Source organism: Megalopta genalis, unplaced genomic scaffold, assembly GCF_051020955.1.
Source record: "Megalopta genalis isolate 19385.01 unplaced genomic scaffold, iyMegGena1_principal scaffold0026, whole genome shotgun sequence".
NCBI classification, from domain to species: Eukaryota; Metazoa; Arthropoda; class Insecta; order Hymenoptera; family Halictidae; genus Megalopta; species Megalopta genalis.
The window spans coordinates 1,028,980-1,056,352 of NW_027476096.1; the positions used below are offsets into that span (position 1 = coordinate 1,028,980).

Genomic DNA, 27,373 nt, shown 5'->3' on the forward strand with positions numbered 1-27,373 from the left:
AGGAATTAAAGAAATCTGATAATGGGAAATCAGATAGTTCAAGTTCGGAAAATATCGAAAGTAAAACTGATGTTTCTGACGTAAAGTCAAAATCAGTGGGTGAATCTAGTAAGTCTGTTGATGGGAAAACAGATAAACTAGAGAGTATAAATCCGAACAGAATCAATGAAAAATTCCATAATGGTAATATGGAAATGACAGTAGATAGATCTTCTTCTCATAACAATACAAATACAGATAGTAAAAATAACAATAAAAGAATGTTATCAGAACCAAGAAGGAGTGATAGGATTAAAAGGAAACCGCACATTTCATATGATGAGGAGGACATGCCGATCGATTATATGATGTGTGCACAATCGGTAGTTTGTGAAACCCCTGCATCATATCAGGAAATAAATAACAGAAATGATAGGGAACAATGGGAACAAGCTATTAGAGAAGAAATTAATTTTCTTATGCTAAATAAAACTTGGACATTAGTCCAAGTCTGTACTCCTCGAGCCGAACCATCTAACTAAGCAATTAAGCTTTCTTTGCTTCGTCCAAGCCATTTGTTTTCGCGACCATTTCAAATTGTATACGGTGTTCTTCCCATGACGTGAAAGCGCCATAACGCGTCGGCTTCACAGAATATCCGGATTCAGTTACGAAGCGCGTAAATTCTCGTAATTCTCGACACACTATTAACATTATTTACAACAGTGTACGAATTATTTACACGCGCCTCCGAGTGTTCCACCGACGAGAATGCCGCAGAATTTAAAACAGAATTTCGCAATAAATCCAATACCAGCTGGCATTGGTTCTCTCTTCCATGCGGCCTCTGGTTCGGACGCAGCAGCCTCTTCAAGTTCCTCGCGCTGAAGCCTGTCCGCTTCCAGTCGCGCCTCAAACTGCCTCTGCTGCTCTTGCAGTTGCTCGCATAATTCTTGTCGGAGGTTTGCAAACAGGATCTCCAGTGCCGGTGTCACATTTCCGATCGATTCTTCGATCACGGCTGGGCCCTCAATGTTGCGAATCACTCCGTTTATCTCGCGTCGCGACATTTTATTTACAGTAAAGAATATAAACTATAATACAACTAAATCCAATTGTATTACAATTTGAAACGTGAATCGTTCGACGGTCCGATCTCGACTTCCCGATTGTCCGTTGGTAATACACTTCCTTGGCAACCCCTATCTTCCATTATTTTCTAAGGACTTCGTCACAATGGAACAGTTTCACATTACAGCGACTTGATTTGGACAAGTCGCCGTAACAATATTATAAAAAAAATTGTTGCTACTGCTATTAGGTTGGCCAATAAGTTCGTGCGGTTTTTGATAATGTTTATCTTCTTGCAGTCTAGTTCACAAGTAACTTCACTGCAAATCATTAATGTGCAACGCCAAGTAATAGTGAATGCTTAACCTGTATTTTCAACTTCAAATTGTTAGGATCGATTTTGATTTTTACAATTAATTATTGTATCGAAGATGGACGACTTCTGAGAGCATCTACGACATATTATGTTTTTTTATTACAAAAAAAGGGAAACGTGACCTAAACATGCAAAAAACTGTGTTATGTGTACGGGTTAGATACGGTTTAAAGAACGTAAATGCCAGAAATGGTTTGCAAAGTTAAGTGATGAAGATTTTTCTACTAAATATGCATCACACGCTGGCCAACCACAGGAGATGGATAATGATCAACGAAGGAATTTAATTGACTCGCTATTTAACCCTTTGCACTCCGCTGTCCCCTCTCTTGGCTAAAAATTCAATGGATGAGATTCTTGAAAAATGAACCTTATAAAATGTTTTATAAGACTTCTTTAGATGATTCTGAATTCCAAGTTTTGGATCTTTCACCTAAAAGAGGAAGACCAAAAATATACGAAAATATTCAATTACTTCCATTATACAACACACCACTAGACCAGTAACGGAAGAAAAACATAAAGATCTTATGTGTTTACTACCATACATCCCTCCAGTTTTTCAGGAACATTTTAAAAATCTTAAAAACTCGAAATTATGATAAAAATGGATTACTTTTTAAAAATGATTGATAAATGTTTATGAATTATTTCGTTGAAGTTGTTGTTTCAAATGGACCGTTTATTTTGAAAGTGGTATAAGTTATTTTTTTAAAAGAAATTCAAAATGCCGAATCTGAGCTTGTATTGTCTAAATACCCCACGCAACGCCACTTACAACTTCTTTCGATGACATTGGACTTACACCACTTTCAAAATAAACGGCTCAAATAAAAATCACAATTTTTTATTACTTTAAGTCAATTATAGGACATTCTTGAAAAATAATATATATATAGGACATTCAGTTAATTTTGAAAATGGTCTAAGTCAATTCAAGCTTTGAAAACAACATTTTCCTATGAAATTCACACAAAATTTCATATCTATAATAAATTTCCATTAATCAAGACTAATAAAATTATAAATTAAAATGTCGCATAATGTAAAAATATTTTTTAATTTATTCAAATGCGAACGCCTAAGGCAAGGGCCCGCTAGCGGGTCCCCGACGAAACGACTTCCCCTCTCCTTTTTCTCCCAAACATCGTCACATTCTCCACCGCCAAAAAGTAAAGATACAAATCTTGGATCGTCTCTTGAAAGGAGAAAAAGCATCTCACATTGGAAAAAGCCTTAATTTGAATGAAGCAACAATTCGGACTATTAAGAAAAATGAAAAAGAAATAAGAAGTGCAGTTGCTGCAGGATCATTGACATTCGTAAAACGTGCAGCTCGCCCCCGGGCGCCAATAATTGAGAAAATGGAAAAGGCACTCAGCATTTGGATTGATGGTTGCTGTCAAAAAAGAATTCCATTAGATGGCAATATCATCAAACAAAAAGCGCTAAAAATTTACAAACATCTTAAAGAACAAGGAGAATCCTTTGTCAACTCAGATTTTGTGGCAAGTAAAGGTTGGTTCGAAAAATTCAAACAGCGTTTTGCAATTTATAGCATAAGAAACCAAGGAGAATCTGCGTCGGCTGATCATGAAGCCGCTAGGACGTATCCAGAAAAAATTCAAAACATTATAGAAGAGCAAGGATACACAGCAGATCAAGTTTTCAATGCCGACGAAACTGGGCTTTGCTGGAAAAAAATGCCCAGTAGAGCCTTTATACCGAAAAAAGAAAACACAGCACCCGGATTTAAGGTGTCTAAAGATCGTCTAACGCTCCTTTTGTGCAGTAATGCCTCGGGGGACTTTATGACAAAACCCTTGTTAGTTTATAGATCTTTAAATCCTCGTGCACTTAAAGCCGTAAATAAAGACCCTTACCTTATTGGAAAGCAAATCCATGAGCTTGGGTAACTGGAAATTTATTTGAAGATTGGTTTTTAAATTGTTTTGTGCCAAACGTTGAAGGCAGAAAAATTTGAGCTTCAAGGCGTTATTACTATTAGATAATGCTCCCACAAGATTTGAATCATCCAAATGTCAAAATACTGTTCCTACCACCTAACACTACTTCGTTGCTCCAACCATTGGATCAAGGTATTATTTATACCTCTAAAACGTATTACATAAGAAGAGCATTACAGTGGATTTTAGACGTAACCGATTCAAAATCAATTAATGTAATGGAAGCTTGGAAGAAATTTTCAATCAAGCACTGTATCGACATCAAGTCTTTGTCGCTGAAAGAAGAAGTTGACGAAGCGGATTTGATGGAAATGGCATCCGAAGCTGAAAATCAAACCGATTCTGAGGACACTAGCACTGATGAAGATTGTGCAGTTAACAGTTTAACATTAAAAAAATTACAAGAAGGCCTAAGCTTATGTCAAGGTTATCTGAAAGAAGCCGAAAATTGAAAAGGGAGCTGCAAAACTGTCTAGCTCAATACCGAGAAATTTATAATGACCTGGTAAGAACCAGCAACCAAAGTACAATTACAGAATTTTTTAAGAGGGAAGAAGATGCAAGAACTTTCAATGAAGAAAAAAGTTCTGAAAGTGAAGGCGATATCATTCCACCGAAAAAACGTTCTCGGTTGATTATACTGAGCAGTGGCGACGAAGAAATTTATTAAATTAGAGTTGCGTGAAGTTAAAATAATATTTTTGGTTTTTGTTTTGTTTTGTGTTGTACATACATTTATATTTTTAATAAAAATTAAGTTGTTTATGTAGAATTAAAAGAGATATTTATTTTTAATAAGTTTTCGGAACGTAACCCCTCTTTTTGTACTGGCTCTGGGTCTCATACAACACGGTTTCACACAACACGGCATTTTCTAGGAACCTATCTACCGTGTTATAGGAGGGTTACCTGTATTTATTTAAACAAGTGCAAGTGCCTTTTCTGTGTAACAAAATTCAATTATACCTACTAATAGTGACATTGAGATCATTATAATTCAAAACTTGAATTGAAATGCGGCACGGGTTGCCATTATCTAATTACGCTAAAATTTTGCAAGCATCATTTTTCCATCAACTGTCAAATAGCTAAAATAGCAAAAGAATTTTTGAAGCCTAGAAGTAAGGATCACCCTAATGCATATATCTTGCGTAAAACATCGCTGCCTCTAATCACGACCCCCAACGTGTTAGAATCTGGTCAATCGAATATATAAGAAATATGTAGAAATAAGACAAATGTATGCAAAAAAATATGCAATATACAAAACATAAGTAAAAAGAAGTTATATTTTCTGGAAACCTCTAGTGCTAAAACAAATATCTGCCCGAGTCCTATAAATTTATCACTTCCCTACAAACATATGCATTCGCATAAACGTCCGAAGTTTAGTCATAAGACGCAATGCATACTGTACTTCGCGAACAATAACTTCAAGTCAACGTTACACAACGATACCGACGAAAACGAGGAAACAGCTCGCGACGGTTAACACGGGACAACAAACTCTGTACATCTCGAGAAATGTCAGAACTTCAAAGAATACAACCTCGCATGATCCCGTAGAAAATAAAGCAAAATTTCGACTTCCACGCCCGATATTTACTACCGCTGCTGCGAATAAACAGAAATATTACCGTAATAAATTCCTCAAAGTCGCAAGGGATGAGCACCCTGTTTCTGCACCGTTCTTGTCCGTAAGGCGATACATTCGAATCCATGCCTGCCTCCATGAGATTCGATACGTTCATCGAGGTACCGGTGACCTGGTCGTTGGGATTCGTTCCTGATCCTTCGATATCCGCGTCAGTATTATTCACGGAAGCCGCGTTGTTCGCAGGATTTTGCCCGAACGCGAATCCGGTCGCGTTTCCCGTCGCGTTACCGACCGATGATTCGGCGACGACGAGAGACGACGCGTTCGCGTTGGTGCCGTTCGCGTCGCCGATCAGCATTCTCGAAGGACCTATTCGAAATGAGTCCCTGGTGCAAGGTGCGTAGGAAATTCCGCACATTCCCCTCTCTTGGCGGATGCAAAGCAGATAATCCTGGTCGGCGAGGAATCTACCGTTCGACAAATAGTTGAGCGTTTTCAGGGTGCCGTTTGCCCCCTGAAAATACTGCAGACAGCCAGACGGTGCACGCTGCTCGAAAGCCAGCTGAATGATCCGGATCTCCCACATACGCGGCTGCAAGCTATTCGGCAGCCTGATGTCCAACGTCAAGGGCTGGTCGTCCTCGTTGACGTCGATGTACACTGTAAAAAAAAGCCGATCGGAACGGATCATTTCATGCCGGGGAGTACACTCTCATCAGTATTTACGTTGACACGAAAGGTTCTGTTATAAATGACTAAAAATAAAGTTAACGAGACAAGTATAAGAAGTTATTTATTGTGCAGATGTGTTTGTTGAAGTTTAAGAAAAAGAAGAAAATACACGAAATGCATACTAATTCCTATACAGACACAAAATTGTGTAACTAAAGCCAAATTTTTTATATAACCGAAGACGGGGAATTCGTTGATATTGCAATTTAATGCACATCTTACATTATTGTAATTTTTTTAGTATGAAGTTTGATATAGTTTGGCACTTGTTACTTCTAAAAAGTAACTTGTCATACTTGTAATTAACTTTTTCAGCGCAGTGGAGCGTTCCATTTCTTCTTCAATGCTTCTACAAATTTTGACTTAGTGTATCTTTCAGTTATAATTATTCGACGATATAATTCCTCCCACAAATGCTCGATCGGGTTCAGATCGGAGCTTTGAGATGGTTATGGAAGCAAATTTATATTCTTGGTTTTAAAAAATTCTTTTACAACCCTTAAGGTGTGCTTTTGGTCGTTGTCTTACCGAAAGACGAACGACCTATTTCTATGAAATATAAGCATCAAGGGTAAGTTTCCCTTCAATTATTGCTAAATTTCCAATTCGATCGTTATTAAAACAGCCCCATGTCATAAACGCATCATCTCCCACCTTCCTTCAATTCAAATTTTGATTCATCGATCCAAATAAACGTATCCCTGAACCATATTGGCTTTTTATGATAATCCTAACCAAATATTAAATATAAATATAAATATTAAATATATAATATATATTATTATTATTTATCATTTATATTTAATATTTGGTTAGGAATATATATATAAATTATATTTATATTATATAATAAATATAAATAATAAAAATAATAAATATAATCAAATGCTTCGCAGCACCGACTTTCGAAATATATGGCCTTTTTCATATACATACTTTTAATGGGCAAATATAAATTTTTTAGTTATTCGTACGTTTTTATATCTAAAAATAATTTTATATAAAAATTATAAATTTATAATTATAAAATTATTTTTAGATATAAAAACGTACGAATAACTAACTACAAACCTAGTATTCTAACCAAAAAATGAAAATTAATACATGTCAACTTACTTTCCGACGGAAGAACAATTGAAGAATTATACTTTTAATTGAAAAATCTAAGAGTAATATGAACAGTTCTGCTTCGCCTTCAATACCGATGCATTGTCGATGCGGGTGAACAAAAGAGTGATTGATACATAACAGAGATATGTAAGAATGCCAACATAAATATCGACGCGAGTGTGTGCACTACGAGGAAGATTGATTAGCTAGGAAGCGTCAGATTTTCCTGACGGTCACGTCGGACCAACTCTCTGGAAAGTATCGTCTTCCAATACTCGCTGAACTTTACTCTACTCTTTCTTTCTTGCTCTTGCTTTTCTTTTTCAGTTAAGCACTACCCGGAGAGATTGATTGTTACACGCTTTCCCGGGGAAACGTTATTACCGAGATTTTAATCACAAGTTCCGAAGTACCTGCCGAGACTTAATCCGCAGTTCCAATGTATTGATTCCGAGAGGATGACGTTCGAATGTAAAACTAGAGAACTAACAAGAGGAAGGGAGTTCAGTATTAATCGATTCGGAGATTCGTCTGGATTCAAAGGTGTATTTTAGGGTTAAGTGGGTGCATTTTTAACTTTGTTAGGGAATTTTTTGAAGTAAATCCTTGGCGTAACATTTTCTTCATAGTTACAATGATTACAAGTATTTCGATTGTAATAATTTCTAAGAAGAAAACGGACAATTTATATTTACTATGTGTATCCATTTACTTGAATGTTTAAATATTGATGACAAGAAATCAGAATTTTGTTCAGATTAAAAAGAACGGAATAGCATTCATACCGAACAGGATATTACTAGAAATCTCAATTAGTATGAATTTGGCTATAGTAGGTACTAGAACAAAAAAAAAACAGTCGATATTTAAAAAAGTTGCGATACATTGAATTTTAATTATTGATTTTTGCATGTATTGTTAAACTTCGGAGGCATAAAAACAAAAGAAAAGAGAAAAATATTTGATTAATTTTAGTAGAGGCTGTAGTCACATAAGTACTAAATGCGTGCTTAAAATTTTCAGTCAGTGGACACCGTTCTGAAAAACATAGTTTCCGGAAAAATGCTTTTAAAGTTATATCGATAAAGATATAAGGTCGTCGCGTCCTTCAAACAACCATAACTTTGTTAATTTTAGGAGCTCGCATATACACTTACTGACAAAAATTAAGAAACAACGTGATTGTTTGATACATTTCGGTATATTCGCTACCTTCTAAGATACATATATAGGTTGGAACTAAAAATAACATAATGAGATAGCATTCCATACATCAATGATTAATGAGTTTTTTCTCAAACATACTTGTAGAAGAGCCATAATTAAATTGAATCGAAGAAATAAGGCAAAAGCTGCGCGGCATAAGTTAAGAAACATACATCGCGTAAGTTATATAATCACTTTTAATGAAAATCAGCGATGTTTCAATGTCTGTAGTTTTCATAACAGTCTAATAAGATGTTGGATAACCCTTGGATTTGAGGACTGCATTGCATCTGCGTGGTATAGATTCAATTAATCGAACACAAAGCTCAGTCGGTATTTCTGACCATATTTTCGTGATTGTTTCTGTTAGGGCCATACGAATGTATCGCACGGTGCACAGATTGAAGGTTGCTCCTCCAAATGCTGCGCCTCCAACGTCAACATAATGGCGGTGAAGTTGATTTGTAAAAAAGGTTTAAACTATGTTGCAACGAAAAGCAACACAGTTTATTTAAAGAAGGTCCAGGGGTTTACAAGTGTGTGTGAGAGTGTTTGACCATCTCTCGTGAGAGTTACCGAAAAGACTGACTGTCTCGACCAGTTTTGGTTTGCAGGTTGACTTGCTCGGGGTGGAGTCAATTTTGTGCGGCCCATTTTTGGAGTCTGATTGGCTTCACCCCCAACCTGCCCCCACTTCCGAAGACGTTGCTCTAGGGCCTTGAAAAAAGGGCAAGTCGACGGAAGGCAGTTGGAGACCACCTTGGGTCTCCGGCTAAAGTGCAGTAATAAAACTATTTTCTTATTTTTTAGTTTACCGGTACTAACCGGTAAAGTAAACGGTATAAAAATGTTGTTACAGCGGGTCGTCGTTGTAAATCCGAGATATTGAACTTGTCCCGTAGGGTTCGGTTTATTTTATTGGTCTGACAGGCACCTTTTCTCGGGGTCGTAGTTTAGACTCCGTAGGCCCTCGAGTGACCTGACAGATTGTTCAGTGTTGATCCGTCCAGGACGGAACAGTTTCCATTAATTCTGCTTTATTGTTAAAAGAGTAACTTCCCAACTGGCGTCCAATGTAATCCTACAGATGTTCAATTAGGTTCAAGTACGGGGATTGACTTGGCCACTTGATTACATTAATATTTTGTTTTGCAAGAAACGTTTTAACCAACTTGAAAGAATGTTTAGGACCGTTATCGTGTTGAAATAACCACCCTGATGACATTTTTTCATTGGCAAATGGCAGTATATGATTTTGTAAGATGTCACGATACACAATTCTATCCATTGTTTCTTTTATTTGTACTAATCGACCAGTGCCGTAACGCGAGAAACAACCCTGCACCATTACATTGCCGCCACCAAATTTAACCGTCGGTTTTAGGTATTTAAAATGAAATCGTTGTCCAGTAGGGCGTCGCACATTATTTTTAGAGTCGTTTCCAAATAGGTTTAACGTACTCTCATTGCTCCATAAAATTTTTGACCACTCGGTAGCAGTTCTATTAAGGTGTTCTCTAGCAAACTCCAATCGGGCTGCTCTATTTCTCTTCGACACAAGTAGTTTCTTGCATGCTTTGCGTGAAAAAAGATTATTTTCATCTAAACGACGATTAATTGTCCTGTTACTAATGTTTTCCAGATACAGTTGATTTTTAATTTCAGAAGCAGTGTAAAATGGATTCGACTTAGAAAGGCTTGTAATTCGACAATCTGGTTTTTCATCTGTTTTTCGCGGTCTGCCAGTTCGTGGTGCCGTTTTAACACTTCCATATTTATCGAATCGTTTTATAATTTTGGTGATAAGTCACTCTTTTAACAATAAAGCAGAATTAATGGAAATAATCACGAAAATATGGTCAGAAATACCGACTGAGTTTTGTGTTCGATTAATTGAATCTATGCCACGCAGATGCAATGCAATCCTCAAATCCAAGGGATATCAAACATCTTATTAGACTGTTATGAAAACTACAGACATTGACATACCGCTGTTTTTCATTAAAAGTGATTATATAACTTAAGCGATGTATGTTTCTTAACTTATGTCGTGCAGCTTTTGCTTTATTTCTTCGATTCAATTTCATTGTGGCTCTCGTACAAGTATGTTTGAGAAAAAAAACTCATTGATTATTGATGTATGGGATGCTATCTCATTATGCTATTTTTAGTTCCAACCCCTATGTATCTTTAGAAGATAGAGAATATACCGAAATATATCAAACGATTACGTTGTTTTTTAACTTTTGTCAGTAACTGTATACAGGTGTAATTTTAAAACTACATTAATTATTAACTCCCTAATTGACACTCAGAGTGAAAACAACAATGGCAATTTGGGAAGAGAAGATACGATTATTCGAGTCCTGCTGTTCGTTTTTATAGTTACCGATTGTCAATAACAATAAAAACCGGCAGCAAGGCTCGATTAATAGTACCACATTTTCTCAAATTGTTCATTTTTGTTTCTAATATTATCCTTCAAGAATATGCAAAAAAAGAATTGATTTTTTTCAAAAGTTCACAGTAGAATACCCCCCTAAGAATTAGTCAGAATTATTGCTCTTTATTATTAAAATACAGTGGACTCTTGTACAACACGGGGAATACCAATTTATGTAACTTCAAGCACACCCAGCCTTGCTTGTCTTCAGTGATGCTTGAATAAAAATTTTTGTTCGGGGTTGAAACTATATATTATTGCTTATAGCCACTGTTCACAGGCAAGCCAATAAAAAAGCATGGATTACATGCAAAATATTTCGAAATTAGTTTTATAACTGTTTTGTACCGGTGCTGGAGGATTAATTGCAACGAAAAAGTATTAGTTTTAAAGATCTATTACTGATGGATAACGCGCCAGGACATCCTATAAATTTAAATTAGGCTAATGTTAAAGTGGTTTGTCTGCCACCCAACACAAGATCAATTCAGGAACCATTGAACCAAGGGATAATACAAACATTTAAAACTTTTTATTTACGTCGTACATTTGAAATGTTTTTAGAAAAAAATGATTTTTGTTGAAATTTTAGCCTCGAACAAAAATTAATCTATAGTTTACTTAGTAAGATATCTTCAGTTAAGATATCGGTTTACATTTCGCCGGCTCCGTCAGCGGGCAGCGACGGTGATGTAAACTGTATATATTAGATGCCGCGATACATCATCGCCGGTACGTTTTGATATACATCGTGCCCTGACTGTTTGAGGGTCCCAGCGTCACGTATACAATGTAAAACGCGACAAATAAAACGTCTCTGATTGGTGGACACGACGAACCCAAAAAGGGTATAAAAGAAGCGTTTCTTCTTACCGGACTCTCAGTAGAGTTTGGTCGCTCGATCGGTTTCGCTCATATACCTTCTCTCAATAAAGGATTAAAATAAAGTCTTCTAAAGCAAAGAATTAGAATCATTTCCATTCCATAATCCCAACAATTTTAATTCGAATGTAACGGTTCCGCAAATTTGGAAAGAATTTTCAATACTAAATTGCGTAGAAATAATAGACAAAATTATTACAGCAAATTCTCCAACTTTGACAGAAACAGATGTAAATCGCCTAATAACAGTTTGACAAAATATTGATGGAGAGGGTTTTGTTGATATGACAGACAGATATCACCGAATTAATTAATTACGATAAAGATATTGATGAAATCGAATTAATTCAATTAGCAAATTGTTGTCATTCTAGTAATTAGGAGGAAAACTTAGTCCAGACATTTAATGCGCAAAAATAACCTTTGAATTTAGAATACATATATAAAGAGTTACAAATAGCCAAAACGTTAGAATACATTTTATGAAAATAGATCCGTCAATAGAGCGGCAAACGCACAACTGTTTCTTTCTCTTAGTACGACATTGACAGTATGCATCGTTAGCCCGTCGACCGGATTTATGGCCATAGAAAACGAATTACGGTTTTCCCCAATTCATGCGACTGTCCACCGTGGGTCCTATCGGCAGACCAGACCACCCGCGGGCCACGTGAAAATATTGGAAATGCGGTCTAATTATCATAATACAAAATATTTAATTTTATTGCATAAAACTACTGAAAATTTAAATATTCTAATTTTAAAAGTCCAATTTTAAATTAGTATTAAAATAAATTTATCCAGTTAAGTTAAATTATATTACAACAAAGTAATAAAATTGTTATGAAATACAAATCATTTAATTTTACTGATTAATATTAATAAAAATTTAAATCTTCAATTACCATAAATCTAAACTTAATTCTTTACACGACTTTAATACTTTATACGACAATGAACCATTATTTATTTCAATTATTATTGAATACCCTAAACTAACCAATTCAATTTGATGTAGGATAAATGAATAAATATATTTAAAAGTATGAAATAATAATATCCGTAAAAAAGAAAAGAAAAAAAAAAGATTCCAATAAAAAATGTAACAACTAACAATGCCAAAGTTAGGATTTTCTTCCAACATAAACTCATCAATTCATTATTAATAACTATTATGATACATAACAGAAATATTAAATTAACTCTTTTACTTTCGAGATAATTAAAAACACTAACTTTATTTTAATTAACCCTGATACAAAAAGTACGAAAAAATCACTTTTACTTATACTAATATTACTTTCTTCTTCTACAACACACGCACACACATTTTAAAATCATTAAATTTATTCGTAAATAAATACTATAACTTATAATCATGTAATTCCCTTTTTCAAATGTATTAAATTAAGAAATCAATAATATTTATAATTTGTGCAAATAATATAATTTTCCTCATTCAGAATCCTTTCAATGTAAATGAAACACTTATTGTTAAACTAAAATTTTAATGAAAACATTGTCCCATACTTTTACACCGTTACGACTTAGTCCATTTATAATGAAAGCGACGGGCGATTTGTACGGTTCCCATAAATTTATTCAACCTAGATAATTACTAAAATTTACCATCGAGATAACTGCAGCCCCTAAAAATTCTTAAAATTAACGAACAACAGCAGTCCAACCGTTGGTGCTGGCGCACTGAATTTTTACCATTATTTAATTTAAATTTCTTATTCAAACTTTCATGTAATATTAACAATTAATCTCTACTTGTCACTCGTATGAAAACTATCTAAATTTTTAGATGAATTCATCAATTGTATGTATGAAAAATATTTTGTAGCCAATTTTTTAGCCGCAATTAAAATAATATATATATATGTTCTCACTCCAACAAAGGAAATTAATTCATATAATTAACAGTTCAATATGATTCAATTGCTATGCAACAAATCGTTGCTACTTGTATTGTCATCGTTATCATTTGCAAGTGTTCAATTATAATGGAAAGATTGAACGGCTTACTCCAGGTTATGATTCGAAATGGTTGCAACGGCACAGTGACTGGCTCATATTATTTAATTAATAATATCAATCTGTTTAGATCGAACGGTATAGTACTCATTTGAAAACCTTTATTTTTGTTTGTATATTTTGCATTTATAGAACTCAACAAGCTGCAGCGGCAAGGAAGATGTGCACCGAGAAGATCGAAGCAGCGGAGGTCAGTCAAGAAATGCCCCATTTCATCATCGAGGCAGGAACGCAAGAGCAATCACGTGCACAGCCAATCATCGAGGAAGGATTAACCATTACGGACTTCCGGTTCGTGGTAGAGCAGGTACTACTGATAGGGTACCACTCGGCAACGTTCGAATGCACCACGTAACATTTGCAAGTGATCGGGATGAAGCGCTCGGGATTGTTAGCAACGATAACTCTGAAGTGCAAGATGTGCCAATATGAAGCGGAAGTGCACAGTCAAACGGCAGACAATAAAAGAATGGACTTGAATTATACTACGACCCTCGCTGCAATCACTTCTGGAGGTGGTTACGCAAAGATGGAAGAAATGTTTGCAACAATGAACATTCCATGCATGTCAAGGACGGAATATCGAAGATGTCATGACGACATTGTTGAAGATTTGTTGAGTCTTGCTGAAGCAGAAATGCTAGCAGCGGCAGAAGAGGAGAAACAATTAGCCGTCCGAAGAGGCGACGTTTCAGTTTCCGGTATCCCTTTCATCCCCGTCGTGGCTGACGGCAGCTGAATGAAAAGATCGTACCATACTGGAAGGCATGACTCCTTGTCCGGTATTGGTGCAATAGCGGGATACCACACAAAAAAAGTGTTATTTGCAGGTGTGAAAAATAAAGTGTGTTTGATTTGCCACAACGCTTCGAAGAGGAAGGAAAGCCCCAGAGAACATAGATGCTTCAAGAACTGGGGACGAAATGAGACATCCACGAGAATGGAGAGTGCTGCAATTGCTGAGGGTTTCCAGACCAGCATAGAAAAAAGAGGTCTGATATATAATATATTGATTGCCGATGGCGACAGCAGCGTATATAAAAGGATTTTGGATTGTAATCCATGCAATTTTTGCAACAAAATGAAAGATGTTGTAAAGAAGACTCCACCTGGCATTTATCGAAAAGCCGTGGAAAATAACATTCGCAGATTGCGCACGGATGTTGTGAAGGCTGCAGTTTACAGATCGAAGGAAAATCTTCCGACCCACCAAAGAATAAAAAATTTGCAAACGGATCTACTAAATATTCCTAGCCACGTTTTCGGAGAGCACAAGGAGTGTCGCAGACTAGGATATTTCTGCGACCAGCCAGAAAACACGGGAGAAGACAACTTGGTACCGCATCTCAAGAAAATCGGCACATATAACCGGATGCATGAGATCTTCCGTCCATTGATGGCTCATGCTGAAAGTTTGTTACATAATACTACAAACAATTCAGTTGATAACCTCAATGCAATCATTGCAAAATATACTGGTGGGAAAAGGTTAAATTTGGGCCAGAGAGGGTCATATTCTGCGAGATGTGCAGCTGCTGTTGTACAGCACAACACGCAAAAACTAATATCAAAGGTAATAGAGGGCAAGGGTGTGAAGCCGCCGAAATTGATAGAACAATTAGAAGAAAGAAGGAAAGGCATTAATGAAAAAGGAAACGAAAGGAAAAGAAAGTCTCCGAAAAAGGTGAGAAACCCGTTTTGTTCAGCAACGGACCCGGATTATGGAGTTAGCGCAGAGAAACCGGATATGGAGCAACATCTATTTAGCTTTGAAAAAGAAAGGCACATGGAGATGCTGCAGGACTGGTAAGCGAATCGAAAGAAAATAGAGAGGGATACGGTAGAACAAAATAAAAGCCACGAGTGGCATACATATCGATCCAAATTACTTACAGCGTCGAACTTTGGCAAAGTGTGTCGGCGAAGGGAAACAACCAAGTGTGGAAATTTGGTAAAGTCACTGCTGTATCCAAACATATTGCAGCTGCCTGCCATTGAATATGGTCGGCAGTGTGAGAATATTGCCAGCGAACAACTTGCGAAGGAGGAAGACGTGGAAATCCGCAAATTCGGTCTCTTCATTGATGCAGAGATACCATTTTTGGGGGCAACTCCGGACGGCATAATTGACGACGACGGTATCGTGGAAATTAAATGCCCGAAGACGGCAGAAAAATTCTCGCCAGAGGAAGCGATAAAAAATATTCAACCACTACGAAGAATATTTGAAGATGATGCAGGTACTGCATTACGCAGAACCCATCACTATTTTTACCAAGTGCAGGGACAACTGCACATAACAGGTCGACAATATTGTCTGTTTTGTTTGTGGACACCAAAGGGTATGAAAACTATAAAAGTAACCAAAGACGACACATTTTGGCAGAACGAAATGAAATCGAAATTGTCGCGATTCTACGTCCATTGTATGTTGCCCGAAATATTGGACATCCGCTACATTAGGAACATGAGTATCCGAGAGGCCACAGAAACGGAGTACAAAAAACCAATTGTGATTAGCACAAAACTAATTAAAAAACCTGAAGCGAACCCACACAATGTCGGGTTGCACACTTAGTGTGCGCCTTCGCTGATTATTTCAGCGAAGGAAATTTAAAAAAGATCTGAGCTCGCGAGTCATTAGATTCGCTCGAGCGTACTCACGCAATGTCGGGTTGCACACTTAGTGTGCGAATTGTTCCTTGCATGTTGCAGATGATGTTCACGCGGATCGGCAGTGAGGTGTGCTTGCGATGCTACCATTGACAGCGCCACTGCGGTTGAGGGAACGACCGACAATGTTCTGGCCAGAAGGAAAGAAGTCGCTCTGGCATTCAACGCCGGGAAAACTGTATGTATTTGCAATATGTATGTCCGATGAAATGCTTATTCATAATGTATGTACTTCTAATTCCACGTCTATGTTACAGGCAAGTATGAAGACAGTTCTGGCTAAATTGGCTCGGTAGGCGGAAACCACCATCCATTTGTCCGGAGGGAGAGAAGACGCTCTGGCATTCGACGCCCGGAAAACTGTATGTATTTGCAGTATGTATGTACGATGAAATGCTTATTCATAATGTATGTACTTCTAATTCCACGTCTATGTTACAGGCAAGTATGAAGACAGTTCTGGATAAATTGGCCAGCGGAGATTTCCTCGGCGCCGACAGCAGCAACCGCAGCAGCGGAAACATCCTCCGCGCCGTCAACAGCCACCGCGACAGCGGGGAATGCAGAGGAGTCACTTGACTCTATTTTGACGCGGCAGCGAGAAATCGCTGCCGCATACGAGTCAGGGAGGGCTGTAAGTATATGCAATATATGTGTACAAAATAGAATGTATATTTATAATATATATACTTCTAATTCTGCTGTTATGTTACAGTCCCAATGGAGGAACATACTTGGCCAACTGGCCAGAGGGGTGGCCAGGCCAAACCTGGCAAACCTTGTAGCGGCGAATGTAAGTAAATGAAAAATACTTTTATATATAATATAATATAATATAGTAATATGTATAATATCAAATAATAATAATAATACATGCTTATATGTTGCAGAGAGAGCTGAAGAAGCTTTTGAAGAAGACGATGTATGGCCCCCAGAAGAGGGGGGAAAAAAGGAAAGACAGAGGAGGAAGAGGAGGCAGAGGAGGCAGAGGAGGGGGGGGGGTAGGGGGTAACTCGAAATATATACTCAATTTTTATTAAAATCGTTTTCATCATTTGTGTTCATTTTATTTACCAATTGCCCCATCGCCATCACTTTTTTCCTGATGTCCTATAATTATTCATCCTTACGTTTTTATATAAACGTAGTATATAAAGTACATGTCATTAAATTATTATTATTATAAAAAAATCCATTATTATTTTAATATATATTATTACTCACCTACCCGATTACTCGACGAGCGTTCTTGCTGCAACTGCCGTGCCGCTCACGACTGCCCCGCACGCCACCTGCCCCTGGTAAAGTAACCTAGCGCGCGGCAGAATATCTTCGTGACAACTGTTCGCATCAAGTAAGATGGACGTGCCAATATTCGAGTGAGCAGTTCGTAAGTGGAAAATTTAGATTCCCCAAAGACTAAACTGGGGTGCTTCGGATGTAGAAATGTCCATTTCTTTATTATTGTTGAGATATTTACAATATCCGACGAGCGTTCTGGCTGCAACTGCTACGAGTATGAGGACTGCCCCGCACGCCACCTGCCCCTGGTCAAGTAACCTAGCGCGCGGCAGAACGGGCTCATGAAGCAGGAATCAGTTTCATGAAACTCAGTTTGTGAAACAGTTTTGACGACATGGCAACATTGCGGCGAGGAATGAAATGTGGCAACCATGTTTAGTCGTCTTTTGATTCAAAATATTTTGGATGGAAGTGTAAAACTATGTAATTTGTCGATCTGTATTATCGACTGTAAGTAACTATAGTTACCGGCAAGCTCGCTGTGGTGCGTCTTTTGGTTGGAAGAGAACTGTGACGCTAGTAGTGAAGAATGTCGGAAGCTCGAGATGGTGTTTCCGATACACAATTCACAACAAAGTAACCGTGTGTCTTAATTAACTAAGTAATCTACTGAAAATACACTCCACTGTCTTTGTACATGCCTTATCTCGGGGTCTTCGGATGCGAATTTTCGATTCGAGCTCTATATCTCTCGATATTTATGAAAAACTGTTAGCGGCGGCCATCTTGTGTCGTCTTTTTCGTGAATTGTCACCACTCTGGCCGAATATTGCAAATATCTCCGCAATAACTGCAAAACGGATATTTCTACATCCTAAGAACCCCAATTTAGTCTTTTGGGAATCTAAATTTTCCACTTACGAACTGCACATTTCGATATTAAAGCGTCAGATTTACTTGATAGGAACCTCTAAAACTAATATACGTATATGGCTTTTCTTCTATGTGTGGGTCGTCATAGTGTGCAGTCAGCCGCAACCTTAAGGCGTAAGAATGTTTGGACGAATGGACCGGGCTGCATGCTGTGAGTTAGCGTCGAGCGAATGTCTAGACGATTGGTTTAAGTGTCGCGTAGAATGAATGCGTCTAGCCAGGATAGAGTGAAAGCGAACCGTGAGAATGAGAAAGAATGATCTGGATGGGATGCATCGGTGAGCGAATGGTTAGTTCAGTAAGAACCCTCGTCGGGAACGGTACGCGAGCATCGCGAGTTTGGTTCCGACGCCAATTGTAAATAAAGATAGTCTAATTGTAACCGGGTTCAATTCTCTCTTCCCGTCGCCGATCCCACCTCCTCAAGACTATCTGGAAAGAGAGTGACTAGTATGTCAGTGTATATTACTATGAATACATTGTAATGCTAGAATAAAAATGCTATTTCTAATCCTTTATACATGAAAATTAGAACACATTTATTCATTGTATATAGCAAGTACCTTTTCCTACTGTGAAAAAAAGCACTAGAAAAACCAATTCTTAACTACATATGAAATATTAAAGGCAATGTCAAAGAAGATACATACATGTGTCGTTAATATAAAAAATATAAAATAATATAAAATATGAAAATAATACAAAATATATATATAAAATATCAGTGAATGTATGCTATTCAGGTCTAACGTTTGACCGACATTCCTAGATCACATGCCTTTATTAGACTGACACTCATGGACCAGATGTCTTTATTCGATGGACTCACGCAGGTCAGATGAATACTATCTGAAACTATCTGAACTATCGTAGTTCAGAATTATAATTTTCCTGCATACACTGAGCATGATATGCATGTTGTACCAGGGGCCGATAACGTTAGTTCATGCCATAGCACAAGTGTTGTATCAACGATCGGTACAGTGTTAAGAACAACAGAGAGACTGATGAGTCCATAAGAAGTATGAATGGCGGAGTGGATAAGGAGACACTACGCTGAGATTCGTATCCCACCCTTTCTGTATCACTTCCGACTCTCCTTTTGAACCCCGCTCTACGAAATACACATCTTATATTTTCAGCAAGAACTCAACCAGAAATGCTTGCTCTTACTAAAAATAATCAAGTATGATTTCCTTTACAATAGTAAAATGACCTTTCCGAGTGAGAAAATGGGAGGGATACCTGCCAAGATTCCTAAAACAATGCATTCATACCTCAGGTAGTCGATACGGGTAACGGTATGGATCAGGCGCTGCGGTACAGAGGAAGCTAATGGTAAGCAAAATTTAAAGATATGATGTATTATGTTATATATTATAGGAAGCAATACATCGACGTTCTTAATATATATTTAAAAAATTGTATTCTTGTTTAAAATAGTAGTTCCATATGGTGACATCAACCCTACGATAATGGCATTCTCATTTCACAGTATGCGTGAATGCAAGGTTATATTTTTAAAAATTTTAAATTAATATGTGCAGTCGCGCGTAACCGCTCCTGATTGGTCGAGTCACCGAAGCGTGAAGCGTGACCACGACTATATATACCACAAATTCTGACAAATGGTTCATTCGACGTCTTGTATCTACATCAGCAACATGGAAAACTTCAGAACTTTCCTTGATGTGATTGGAGTGCTCGACCCTACCAAGGTGGATTTTATTTCTGAACTTCCGCCGGAGGTGTCGCAGTTAATCCTACGCATGTTGGATCCTCGGTCTCTGCTTTGCGCTGCTAGAGTGTCAGGTAAGTGGCTGAATGTCTGCAAGGATGATCCTATCCTGAGACGAACCGCGAGACACTATAAACAACGCATAATGCAGAGACGAAGAGAACGTTTTCCTGCGGCAGCTGTTGAAGAACCAAGGAGGACGGTACGGAGGGCAGTTCCAGTTCCTGCACAGGTGAGAGTAGTTGCACCTCATGTACAAGCTCGGCCAGGTTCGAGAAATTCGACGCGTGGCAGATCCATTAGAATGTAATTTTTTGTATTAATAAATTATTTAACTTGACGTGCTTCTTCCAGCAAATAATTATTATTATGTTTTAGTTAAGTATGTGTAATATAACTTCTAATTTTTTTATGTATCTTGACCAGCTTCTTTAATAGTAGCAATATTTTCTTAGTTTTAACATAGCACAACTAATAAGTTGTATCTTGTATATTGTATCTTGACAAGCTTCTGAAAAAGTAGCAAGTTTTTCTCTAATTAGTTTTACTACGATGTAACTAAGAATAATTTAATAGAATAATACGTTATATTTGACGATCTTTGCAGCTAATGCGAGTAAAGTACAACTATAATAGATTTCTACAGGATGTCCTAAAAATGTCTCGCAACAAGGAAATTGGGGATAGTCGAGGTCATTTGAATTAACTTTTTCCTCAGCAAAAATTCAATCTGCAGTTTTGTTTACGAGTTATTAACGAAAAACCAATGAGAGCCGAACGCGCGAATTGCAACGTGGTCGATCACTCGAGCACAATATGCTCCGACCGCGGAACTTGACAGAAGAAGGAGCGCACCGTGTCGCGTTCGAATCAATGAACAAGTCACGGAGCTTTAACTTTCTGATTTCTTTTTTACCATGTGACAATGATAATTTTAAGAAAAACTCCGTTTATCCTTGTTTCAGAATGCCTGAAGAATATTTACTACTTTTTCAGACCCGAAATAGTAAGTAGTTTATATATATTATGTGACAGCCGTTTAAATCTTCTTAAATGCACACGACACCTTACGACGTCGACTGTAGGTTACTTAGCAAGTGTTTGATGCTACTTGACGAATTAATTACAATTAGGAATTTGAAAAACGCGTTTCGTACGCTTATTTCGATCGCAGACATTCTGAAATTGAAGATCAGCAACGTCACAGATTTTAAACATAGCACCGATGGATGTCATCGATATGCTGTGGAACAAGCATCTAACGATCAATATGCATAGAGAATGTGTCACGATTGAAATATGATTCCTTTAAATTGGCGATAAGTAACATACAGTCGAGCAGATTTAATAAACTTGACATGAGATTTACCTGTTTGAAGGAATACACTTTTAGCTTGGGAAAAAGGACGTGACAGAAAAATGCTCTTTGCACTCCCCATGGTATGGAGAGAACCAAGTAATTGTGAAGCGGGGGCTTCTACCTAAAGATAATTCCTAGACCCTTACGTCACCTCCTGAATTACCTATAGTAATAAATTACCTGAATTACCTGAGTTACCTGTAGGGTTCAACCTCGAACTTGCACATCAGCTCTCTGGCTCACCACTCATAAAAAATGGGCTTTAAACCTCAAACTTCTTACATCCCCCACCCTGATTTGTCAACAACTATATAAGATCCCAAAAAACGCAATAAACAGAGTCATTTTAACCAGAAACCTACGCGCCTTAACTTCGCTCTCCGAACCCATCCCTTAACGTACGCGTACGTTACAAGTATAGTTTCGAGTGTCGCGTCCCGTGACACAATCATGTTACCGACTGTTACTTTTGCTTATGTCAAATCGATGGCTTTAATAATATAGTCAAACGCCAGATAAAATATCCTAATATTCTTTCTGATATTCGTCCTATCTTACATTCAAAGGAATTATCTGTGCCGGCACTAACACCAATCGACACAAATGTTAACAAAGATATAGAACCGGAAGATGAAAAAGAAACCGAATTTAAGATAGAACCAACCGCGTCAAAGGAGCCACATTTTATTACGCAAATCGATTTGAATGATCTTGTGCGAGATTTGAATTTAACGAAGGCGCAGCTTCTTGTATCACGGCTTCGCGAATGGAATTTATTGCATAAATCGACGAACGTGACGTATTATAGGAAACGAAACCAGGCACAGGAAGAATTCTTCAAAATGTGTGGAAATCTTTGCATATGTGATGATATCGATGCATTATTACATAGTCTTGGATTTAAACATGATCCACAAAAATAAAGATTGTTTATCGATGCATCGAGAAGCAGTTTAAAAGCCGTTCTATTGCATATTGGCATCATCAATTCCAATTGCGTACACCAGAGAGATGAGAGAATCGTATGATTCTCTTAAATTAATTTTGCAATATATAAAATATGAACAATATAATTGGTATACATGCGGCGATTTGAAAGTAATGGGTATGTTACTTGGCCTGAAAATAGGGTACACAAAGTATTGTTGCTTTCTCTGTGAGTGGGACAGTAGAGCAAGGAAAGACCACTACAGTAGAAAAAATTGGACCCCGAAGCAACAATTAATTTCGAGCCAAAAGAATGTTATGCACAAAAATTTAGTTGATCCTAAAAATGTTTATTTGCCCCCTTTACACATAAAGTTAGGGCTTATGGAAAATTGTGTCAAAGCCATGGATAAATCAGGACCTGGATTTGCTTATTTATCCGAAGCAAAAATAAAAGAAGGCGTATTTGAAGGACCTCAGATAAGAAACTTAGTGGCAGACAATGAATTTATAAACAAATTAAGTGAAATAGAAAAGGCAGTATGGATTTCAATTAAACTGGCAATAAAAAATTTTCTTGGCAAGCAAAAATTAATTGTTACCATCGTGGATAATTTACTAAAAAACTGTGAAAGACTTGAGTGTAACATGTCCTTAAAAATGCATATTTTACATTTCCATTTGCATTTTTTCCCATCGAATCTTGGTAATGTGAGTGATGAACACGGTGAACGATTTCATCAGGATATAGCCACGATGGAAAAGCGATACCACGGAAAGACACTAACTACGATGTTGGCGGATTACTGTTGGTACTTAGGACAGATGATAAGGACACAACGCAAAAACGAGAAACAAAACGAAGGCATTTTAACTATTTTTGCTACAGGTAACTCTAAATTTAACACAAAGTATTTTTACTTTGCGATACTAAACTTTAAATTGAAGCGGCACACGGTCGGCGATCGTAATAATCATTAAAACTGTCCGCTTGCAGATGCCAAGGGTTCGGCAGAGAGAAAACGTCCTTGACGTTTGCAAGCATCTAATGTCTACGATTTTGAGCAACGGGGCCGAGGCCGGCTCTGACCGGGCGAAGCAGAGCTTGCTTATGCCGGTTGATGTTAAAGCAGCTGAAACCACTGCGAAGAGAGTGGTCCGCATCCGGAAACTGCGGACGTCGTGCTTGGAAAAACCCCTTCCTCACCGTTGACCAGTTCATCGGAAGGGAAGATCGTCCCTCGAGGGGGGTAACTCACTTAGCCACATTCCCCCGGCGGCTCGGCCCTGAAGGGGGTCGGGCAGGTGGTGTGTGGTGTGTGGCGGTGGGTGGAGGTTTTATGGGCGAGACTGCGGGGGTTGTTGCGAGGGGGGTTGAGGGGGTCTGGCTCTTTTGCCAGTCAGGTTTTTGCCTGGAGTCTTCCACACATAACTCCGTCTGGCTCTGGGGATAGTCTGCGCGGTGCCCGGGTTTGAGCTGGCAGTGGGTTGTCTGCCACTGCGGGTGCTAGGGCCTGGGGTGGCCGGGGGGGGGGGGGGTCTATGGTAATGTCATCTCTGAGCTTCATTACTTTTACCGCTAAGCTGGCAAAGTGCGGAAAGTTTTCTTTGCTGACTAGCTCGTGGAGATGACATGGCCAAGTGGTATTATTTACTCGCAGTTTAGATGCGAGCTCTAGTCTATGGTCCTGAATGGTGGGACATTCGAAAATGATGTGTCTGACTGTGTCTGTGGATCCACAGACACACACATCGTCGGATGCGATTCGGAGGGAGTGTAATTTTTTCTTAATGCGCCCATGCCCCGTTAGGAGTTGTGTCACATAGAAATTGAGCGGGATGGATTTGATATCCATTCTTCTATGGGTGCTGTTAAAGAAGTCATGGGTGATTCGACCGTTGGTCGACTCATCCCATTCCTTCTGCCAACTGACCAGGGTTTGATTCCTGATCGAGTTGGCTGTCTCGGAGGTGTCTGTCAGGGCTGCGTCGGGCGGAAGGGGGGTGAATTGAAGTTCGCCTATGGTGAATGGTTGGTTGTTTCGGAGGTGGTACGAATTAGAGCGTACCTCTGGGATTGCCTGAGTTTCTTTGTGTGCCATTTGTTGAGCCTGTCGGCCCAACTGGCAGCTGCATATGTGATTATTGCGACAAAGAGACCTTTATAAAGGGTTGTCATGCTGTGGTGGTTAAGGCCCCAATGGGTCTTAGCGATACGAGAAAGCTGATTGAAAACGGATTTACTCTTGTTCGCGACGAAATTGACATGCGGGTTGATGTTAAAGCGGGGTCCGAAATGTACACCAAGATACCGGACAGATTCCGGCATCTTGAGTGAGCAGTTGTCTATTTTGATTGTGGGGGGTCTGCGGATGTCTAAAAATCCTTTGGTGAGGAGGATTTCAGACTTGGCTTTTGACAGTTCAAGTTTGTTCTTCCTACACCAAGCAGATATGATACTGGTGATGATGGAGGACCTGTGCTCGATTTCTTTCCTACTATTGCCGGAAACGGTGACCGCGAGATCGTCCGCGTAGGCTGTTGCGTCGTAGCTGCAGCGGTGAATGGAACCTAGGAGGTCGTCGAAGACGACGTTCCAAAGGTAAGGGCCTAAGACAGATCCTTGTGGGCAGCCTTTAGAGACTGCCTTGGAGGAAACGGAATTATTGCTGATAATTTTGGCGGATCTGTTGGACAGGTAGTCTTGAATGAGTCTATAAATATTGCTTGGACAGTTTCTTGATTTTAGCTGTTGGAGGATAGCGGGCCACCAAACATTGTCGAAGGCGCCGCTAATGTCAAAAAGAAGGGCTATGGCGTATTTTTCGTTCTTGTTATGTTTGCAAGCATTTATTGCAAATCTGGCCACCGCGAAAGTGGCGCAGATATGTTTCCTCGCCAGGTCTGGCATACACAAGAAATTTAGTACCCACCCCCCGACGGAACACCTACGAGGGGTCCGAACGTGGGTAAACCAACGCCTTCTCTTATCGGTCATTAGGCCGGGTACGGAAGACCCAGTCTTAACTCCGCGTCCGTGTAAGGAGTTTTGTGGTTTGCTTTGCCCCCAAAATGCCACACAACAGCAATTGTACAGCGTGTCAGGCTAGGGGGCAAGTAGATAGGGACAGTAGGGAATCTCGTTAATCCATTCACGCGCGTCACTAATTAGATGACGAGGCATTTGGCTATTTTTTTTTTTTGCCTAGGGGGGGAGTAACTATGATTCTCTTAAGGGATGCGCAATATAGACCTCTTGTTAGGTCCATTAGCCTCTCCCGTCCAAGACTTCCCCACCTCCTATAGTCAATCAAGGGTGCGAGGCGTGGAGCGGACTACAAAAATCTTGTAGCCCAAGCACTCCACGCCCTTCAGGTAGCGAATCACCAACCAAGTGATTCCTCCCTCCGTTCTGACACGGTTGAGATCCGTGATGATCCGCCGCGGAACGAGGATGTGATGGGTCCAATACCACCTTCGGACCCATCACACCTGCCATCACCTCGCTCAATGCAGGGGAGTGAGAGCCCGCATGATGGATTTCGGGCGGCTATCCGGGAAGTCCTTCCCGAGGTCGTCCGTATCCAGGGGTTCGGCGCACTCGCGCTCGTTGGAGTCGCAAACAACCTCCTCCACGGGCGCGATGTTGCTGCCGGACTCCATGCGTGGCTCCAGGGAGTTTTCCCTGCTCCTCCCCTGAGACGACCGCGACCTCCTTGTCCGGATGCATCCATCAGGGTGCCGAAGAAGCGGCAGCGTCGCCGGGATTATGCCCGCGTGCAAACGCTCTTCAAGACAAATATGTCTAGAGCGGCCAGGGAGATCCTCGCCGGGGACCTGGGACACGTTCCCCAGATGTCGCGGCCATGGCTGCGCACTGGGGACCATTCGTGTCCCAGGAGTCCACCACCGTCGAGCAGTCTAGGCGTTTACCACCAACGCCCTCCCTGGCGCACGTGTGGCACCCGGTGACCTGTGACGACGTCACGTCTGTCACAGTTGCCAATTCTTCGGCACCCGGTATTGATGGCATCACGGCGAGGCAGTGGAAGGCAGTTCCGACGAGCATAAAAGCCGTCTTCTTCAACATCGTGCTCGCATCGGGTGGTTTCCCTCCGGAAATGCTAATTAGCCGGACCGTGTTCGTTCCCAAGAAGGATGGGTCTTCTGACCCAAATGACTTCCGCCCACTAAGCATCGCTTCAGTCACCATACGCCATCTCCACAAGATCCTGGCCAAACGTCTACGTGCGGCCAGGCTTGTGGACATTAGGCAGCGATGCTTAGAAGATGGGTGCGCGGAGAATATAGCTGTGCTGGCTTCCCTGCTCGAAGACGCGCGGAGACGTCTAAGAGAGATCCACGTGGTCTCATTAGACGTCGCCAAGGCGTTCGATGCGGCGAGCCATCACGCTATATCCTCCGTGTTGGGACGAACCGGTCTGCCGGAGGGATTGGTTAGCTACACCACCCGGCTATATGCGAATAGCACCACGGTGTTTGAGGTTGACGGCGCTCGTTCGGAGCCCTTCCACGTAAGCAGGGGTGTGAGGCAGGGGGATCCCCTCTCCACACTCCTGTTTTGCCTCGTCGTTGATGAGGTAATAAGATCGGTACCTAGCGACGTCGGTTACGAGATCGAGGGCTGTCGGGTGAATGCGTTCGCATACGCCGACGATATAGTCCTCGTCTCGTCGACCAGGTTGGGTATGACCGCAGCCCTACGTGAGGTTGAGGCCCGGGCTAAGGAACAGGGGCTCTCGTTCAATGCACGCAAATGCGTGAGTCTCTCCATCGTGCCTGCCGGTAAGCAGAAGAAATACAAGGTCCTGGTCGATCCCCAGTATCGTCTTGCCGGTGGCGAGGAGATTAAACAACTCTCGCCATCCGAACAATGGCGGTACTTGGGGGTCGATTTCAGGCCTGTAGGACTGAAGCGAGCCGGCAGTGTACTTAACACCGAGATGGAGAGACTAACGAGAGCCCCCTTGAAGCCGCAACAGCGGCTCAAGATACTTAGATCGTTCCTTATCCCGCGGTTTTACCATGCGCTTGTTCTGTCGGGGACAACCCTAGGGAAACTTAGGGCTCTCGACG

At 39.8% G+C, this 27,373-nt stretch overlaps 1 protein-coding gene and 1 long non-coding RNA gene across 2 annotated transcripts in view; one reads left to right on the forward strand and one right to left on the reverse strand.

The window, feature by feature from the left end:
• The window catches only part of LOC143260958 (cytochrome P450 6A1-like), a 338,865-nt gene that overhangs the window by 176,779 nt on the left and 134,713 nt on the right, over positions 1-27,373 (reverse strand). The window lies entirely within an intron of this gene.
• On the forward strand, positions 15,599-17,053 carry LOC143260934 (uncharacterized). Its single transcript, XR_013035211.1, has 5 exons — positions 15,599-16,254; positions 16,334-16,438; positions 16,518-16,710; positions 16,792-16,869; positions 16,967-17,053. It is a non-coding gene; the product is annotated as an uncharacterized LOC143260934 (long non-coding RNA).